This window comes from Helianthus annuus, chromosome 7 (genome assembly GCF_002127325.2).
Source record: "Helianthus annuus cultivar XRQ/B chromosome 7, HanXRQr2.0-SUNRISE, whole genome shotgun sequence".
NCBI lineage: Eukaryota > Viridiplantae > Streptophyta > Magnoliopsida > Asterales > Asteraceae > Helianthus > Helianthus annuus.
This window is the reverse complement of record NC_035439.2, coordinates 19,298,906-19,305,928: the sequence shown is the minus strand read 5'-3', so window position 1 is coordinate 19,305,928 and position 7,023 is coordinate 19,298,906. Positions and strand designations below refer to the sequence as shown.

General features: G+C 41.3%; 1 non-coding gene across 1 annotated transcript; it reads right to left on the bottom strand.

Moving 5' to 3' along the window:
* Positions 1-4,117: 4,117 nt before the first annotated feature.
* LOC118480741 lies at positions 4,118-4,223 on the bottom strand. Its single transcript, XR_004863718.1, has one exon. It is a non-coding gene; the product is annotated as a small nucleolar RNA R71 (small nucleolar RNA).
* Positions 4,224-7,023: the final 2,800 nt, after the last annotated feature.

Sequence of the window (7,023 nt, the reverse complement as noted above, 5' to 3'; positions counted from 1 at the left end):
GCTTACACTCCACCGGCAAACCGAAGAAGATAACCGGGACGAGAAGAGTATCGGAACAAGAAGAGGTCCGACGATTCCACGACCCCTCGACATACTCCACTAGCGAACCACCAACCCTAACCGGCAAAGAGAACCGGCGACGAGAATAGGCCCGACAACGAGAACCAGTGACGCATCGTCTTGTTTGGAACCCCTACCGAAACTGACGACAACCAGGGACCAAACCATCGTGTGTTTATTTGTGTTTAATTCATATGATAAAGTGCATCTCAACCATTTGGGATGGAAAGTTCACAGAGATAAATGACGAGGATGATGAAGACCAGTGGTGGAGGTAGTGTTATAGTAGGGGTAGCACGGGCTATGGCTCAACCCCGTATTCATAGTGTAAATATATCATTCAACTCCGTCTATGTAGTATAAATTATTATTCGTTTTTTGGTTTTAACCAAAAGATACCCCTGATCCCAAATTTTTTTTGGGATATCACTAAATTCTTGGGCGAGATCCACCACTGATGAAGTCTCTAAAGAACTTGATCTGCTAATTCCATTGTTGTTTTTTGTGAGAATATTGATAAGATTGCTTGAATTTAATAATAAAGCACAAGCTTTTACAAGTTTATGTAGAACCATTGCAGATTCTGGAAGACAAGTGTTATGAACGGTTAATTTCGAAGACAAACTATTAACTAATTTGTTTGTTATTTATTTGTGGCAACTATCAAAAATCCAGGTATCTGTACAATTTAATTGACTATTATTAGTGCTTAATGATGTGCTAAATTACAAATGACTGCTTTCTGATTTCTGTATCACACTTACATGTGCATCACATTACATATTGACACATCATTTTTACATGCAAACTTTAGTGACATAAACGATGTACAAAGCACGGTTAGCACAGTTAGCGGATAACTCAGAAAATGTTGACGATATTCAGTACATAGACAAACAATGTTTGAGACCCAGTATGGGCCAGAGACAAGGTACTACACTAGTATGGTGTGTAGGGAAGTAAGGACCATAAAACTGCTTCACTATGCCGAAAAGTGCCTAAAACCCGCTTAAAGTGCTGAATTCAGCATATTTCAGCAAAATACAGCTTTTTAACAAGCTAGTAATGTGCAAAAATATGACTAAATGGTCCTGAATGCTTTCGTAAGTGTTGGTAATTAAAAGCGTCACAAAAGGGTACATAAAGATCACTAAACGGAATAGTTTGACACTTTAACGAACTGGTATCTAACCGAACAACCGAACATTACCCAAAACACCAAAATTATACTAGAAGCATTGCTTCAATGCTTCTAAGCTAGTTATGAGCCCCGAACACCCTAACACACTATATAACACATGGTATGCATAAACACTAAATATCACACATGAAATCTAACTAGTTCCCTTAACCTACCATTACAACTCAACTAGTACCCCCCTCCCCCCATTGGAGACGGTTTGGATGGGTGGACTGACGGGTGGTCCGTAGGACAACCCTTAAAAGGTCTAAATATATGCACATTCTATGCTTTATTCGGTTAATTGCTTGAACTTGGTAACCACTCTATGTTTGATGATGCAGGTGCTAAAGTGCTCAAGATGCGGGATTTAGGAAGCTTAGAAGGATGTCAGAAGTTGGCAGAAATAAGATGTGAAGAAAATCAAGTTTCAATGAAGAAATGAAGAAAAGAACACTTACAGCGCCGTAGCCCACGGCCTCCGCCGTAGGTTACAGCCCTTCATGTTTGGATAAAAGACCCGCCGTAGGACAGTACCTCGGAGCCGTAAGAGAATGATGATCGCAGTAAGCTACGGCACCTGGCGTAGCTTACGGCGCTGCGTTGACTTCCGGGACTTTACTGACCACCGTAAGCTACGGCGGGTGCCGTAGCTTACGGCGCCGACTGATGCCAATTTGTAACTCCTTCATTTATGAGTCATTTTCATGGGGTTTATTGTGTCTTATCATTGTTTTTTCAGTTACACCTGTCTTGACACACGATTTTGGAGCATCTTGGTGACTAGAGAGCTTGAAGAACACTTCCTTAATCATTAGTTATTGTCTTTGATCTTTATGAACGATAATACTTTTGTTATGATGTTGATTCGAGCCATGAGTGGCTAAACACTTTGTGATCATCCTGGATTGAGGTTTGTTTGAGACATTTCATGTTTGTTTCCTAATTTCTAGAATAACAATCTTTCTCTTAATGGTTTGTTTGTTATGGTGTGTGATTGCTTGTTAGTAACTTGTTAATTCTTGCGTTGAACTAATTAGAAACCATACGTTCTTGGTGCCGTCGGTAATCGAGATATCATGGGTATAGTTAGGCTTGGGTAAGGGTTGATTGATCATCGGGTAACAACCTCACGTTCTAGGAATCTGAGTACTGAGTTCCCTTTCATCACTGCAAGTAGTCACACATGAGCTATGTCTATGTAGTTCTTTCTAGTGGAATGCTAACATGAATGTCAATTGAAACCGGAAATCTAGGATGGTCCCTTGTCTCCAATTTGTTTACAACCAAAACTTTTCTTTTGCAATTTAATTAGTTAATTTAGTTTTAAAACCAATCCAATCAAATCAACTCTTGAATTTTATTTTATTTTCAATTAGAATAATTTTAGTTAAGTTAGATAATCTTCTAAATAACACATATTCCACAAACTCCCTGTGTTCGATACCCACTTACCGCTAGCTATTAGTAGTAATTGGATTAAATTTGATTGTGACCACGACATCACGTCAAATTTTGGCGCCGTTGCCGGGGAGTAGTGCACAACGTGTGTTATTTTTGTTCTTTTTAAGTTTGTTATTTTTCTGGTTTACGCTGGGTGTGTTAATGTGCAGGTACTTACAGGTGCATGCGTACTAGGAGCTCTCACAAGCTATCACCATTGGCGGTTGATCCGGAGATTGAGCGAACATTAAGAGGAAACATAGTTTTGCTAAGGGAAAACAAGTTAAGCGGTTCACCTACATCACCAACTACACCAATCACACCAATTCGATACATGGATCCACCACAACCACCACCCACTACGGGTGAACCTGTACCACCTTTCGTACCAACATCCATTCAACCTTCACCAAATACTACCATGCCGAACACTACTACCGAACCTACTTTACTTCATAACGTTACACCAACTAATACCACACATCCCATTACCACTCAAGAAGAACCATCCATTACTTTTAACCCTTCTACTACAATTCCACCTCTCACCCATTTCTTTCCAGGTGCGGGTCAATCATATTCAAACTATACCATAGCACCAAACTCAACCATTGTCCATGCCACTTCCACTTTTAGACCATCAAACCAGTCTGGGTTTCAATACTTTCCATTTGGGCAATCTTCAGGTATGGGGGAGATGGATATAAGGAAGGATATGAGGATTTTGAGGGTTATGATGAAGATGAGTATGCGTATGGGGTGATGGAGATCAAGGAGAGTTTGGTTATGTGCAAGGACAACCTCAAGGGATGTCAAGTGTTGGTGGAGTGCCACAACAACAACAACTCATACCACAACACATTAGGCCGAGGCCACAAGGGCCACAAGTGAAACGCCCTATACCATTGCAACAAGCTCGTCCACAGAATGTACAACCACAATTCCAAAGGCTAATTCAACACCCACCGATGCCACAACCATTTGCACCACAAGGGCATATACCAAGACCAATGGGTCCTGTTCGCCCAGGGGGTCGGTTTGGTGTACCAAGAAGGCATCTTAGAGAACATGCGAGGGGTATTGAAGCGCATTTTAGGCCGGTGATTACTCATAATCCTTCACCGGTGGTTATTCCTCACAACAACCAAGGAAGAACTTTTGAAGTAAGGACTAATTCCTTACAAAGTTTGCCGAAATATAAGGGTTTAGCAATGGAGGAGCCTTATTTCCATTTGGAGGCCTATGACTCAATTTGCAATACTCTTGGGAGTCAAGGTTTTTCGGCCAATGATGTCAAGTTAGTCTTGTTTCAATTTTCTTTGGAGGATAAGGCAAAGAAGTGGTTCTACACTTTGCCTTCGGCATCTATTTATACTTGGGCGGAAATGCAACAAATTTTCCTAGACGAATTTTACACCGCCCAAAAGACCAATGATGCTAGGAAGGGTTTGAGGAGTTTTCAACAACAACAAGGCGAAATGTTTCATGAAGCCTTTGAGCGCTTCAATATGATGATCAAGAATTGCCCGCATCATGGAATTGAACTTTGGGAGTTGATGAATGCCTTCCACGAGGGGTTAAGTGCCGAAGATGCTCGTGATTTAATGTCCATTACAAATGGGTCTTTTGGCACAAATTATGAGAATGACGATTGGGAGTTCTTGGAACAAATGGCAATTACTTCAAAGAGGAAAGCTCAAGCATCAAGGAGAGCACGACCGGCCGTTACCCGAACACAAGTGCATGCGGTTGACGATAGTAATGTTCAAACCTCTAATCAAATTTATGATGTTTGTGCTATTTGCAATGAAATAGGTCATGCGGCTGAAAATTGCCAAGGAGTGGTGGAAGGGCAATATGAAGAGGTTCATGCAGTACAAGGTAAAGGAGGGGTGGTAGAAACTATAGTATGAATTCTAACACTTACCACCCCGGGTTGAGGAAACCACCCAAATTTCCGATATGGGAACCCTTCAAATCAAGCAAACCCAAATTTTCAAGGTAGCCAAGGTAACTTTGGTTCGCGCCAACCTTTTAACAATCAAAGTGGATATCGAGGTGGGAACAACCAAGGGTATCAAAGGCAATATCAAACGGGTCAAGAGCAAGGGGGTCTTCGGGTGGAAATGAGATGATGGATATGTTGAAGAGCATGCAAGCGGAGACGCAAAAGAGAAACCAAATGGATGATGCTCGTATACAAAAGGATGAGGCCCGAGATAAAGCTATTCAAACTTTGACCACCCAAATGGGTCAACTTGCAACTGAAGTGTCGGAATTGAAGAAAAACAAAGGTCAATTACCAAGCGACACTAAGGTAAACCCATCTCATAGTACTTCAAGAGGTAATAATGTTAATATTCACCATGTAAGTGTCTTGAGAAGTGGGAAAGAGTACAAAACCAATCCTTCACCGGATTTGGTTGAGGGGGTGGTTGAAGATATAACGGGTCAAGAAAGTGAGGAAGAAAATGACACACCCATTATTTCTTCTAAAAAACCCAATTTTGAAAAACCCAAAATTAATAAAGAAAAAGATAAGAAAAATGAGGATGAGGGACCTAGTCAAGTACCATTTCCCTCGGCTTTATTAGATCCGGGTAAGAAAAATTTCATTTCAAAAAGGGGTCCTCAAAAAGAGGAAATGTGGGAGGTTTTTAAACAGGTTAAAATCAATCTTCCTTTACTTGAAGCAATCAAACAGGTACCCGCTTACGCCAAGCTTTTAAAAGAATTGTGTACCCAAAAGAGGCAACAAAAAGTGCCTAAATTGGTAGACTTGACGGAGTGGGTAAGTGCGGTCTTGAAAGGAGATCTTCCTCCTAAGCTGCATGATCCGGGAACGCCTCTCATAAACATCCAAGTGGGAAATTTTCAAACTGCAAGGGCGTTATTGGATCTTGGAGCCGGTGTAAGTATCCTACCGGGGGGGTTATATGACCAATACGACTTTGGTCCATTGAAACGGGTTGAGACAACGGTTGTATTAGCCGATTTGTCTCATAAACTCCCTCGGGGTATTGTACGGGATGTGATAGTTAAAGTTGATGAGTTTTATTATCCCGTGGATTTTCTTGTGCTAGATTACTCATCCGCGGACCCAATTCAACAACAAAATGTTATTTTGGGTCGGCCATTTTTGAACACCGCACATGCCGTTATTGATTGTCGATATGGAACGGTCGACATGACATTCGGTAATAGAAAGATGAGATTAAATGTTTTTACTAACGGTACTAATGTTTATCGTGATGAGTGTTTTCTAGCAGATTTCATAGATGGATATAACCCAAAAGAGTTCGAGGAGGAGATTTTGGGTTCTTGTGTTTGTGATGTGTCTTTGCAAGTGCATGCATGTGAGTTGGAAAAGGAAGAGAAGGAGCAAGAGGCTCTTGCGGTGAAAGAAGGAAGACCACCATGGACCCACCAAACGGACACTCTACCGGTGGGAATTGATTCGTGTACAAAGCCTTCCTTGGAATGTCCACCAAGTGTGGAATTGAAAGAGCTACCAAAGCATTTAAAGTATGCATTTTTGGGGGAGAACGACACCTTACCGGTGATCATTGCTTCTAATTTGGCGGTAGCTCAAGAAGAGGAATTGATATGGGTGTTGAAGGATCACAAGGCGGCAATCGGGTGGACATAGCCGACTGAAAAGGTATTAGTCCATCCATTGTGATGCATAAAATCATTACAAGTGAAGACGCAAAGCCAACCCGTGAAACACAAAGAAGGTTGAACCCAAATTTGAGAGAGGTGGTCAAGAAAAAAGTGATCAAGTGGTTGGATGCGGGGATCATCTATCCCATTTCGGACAGTGCATGGGTAAGTCCGACTCAGGTAGTGCCTAAAAAGGCCGGTATTCAGGTAATTAAGGATGAACAAGGCGAGCAAATTGCCACCCGACCGGTCACCGGGTGGCGAGTTTGCATTGATTATAGAAAACTAAACGCCGCTACCTCCAAAGACCATTTCCTGTTACCCTTCATTGACCAAATAATTGAAAAACTTTCTGGTAAAAAATATTATTGTTTTTTGGATGGGTACTCGGGTTATAACCAAATTGCTATTCACCCGGACGACCAACACAAAACCACGTTTACATGCCCATATGGTACATTTGCTTTTCGGCGAATGCCATTTGGATTATGTAACGCCCCGGCCACATTCCAAAGATGCATGATGAGTATATTTTTGGATATGGTTGGGGAATCTCTTGAAGTGTTTATGGATGATTTTTCCATTTTGGCCCAAGTTTTAATTCTTGTCTTGACGAATTAGAAAAAGTTTTAAAAAGGTGTGTTGAGACAAACTTGGTGGTAAGTTGGGAAAATAAC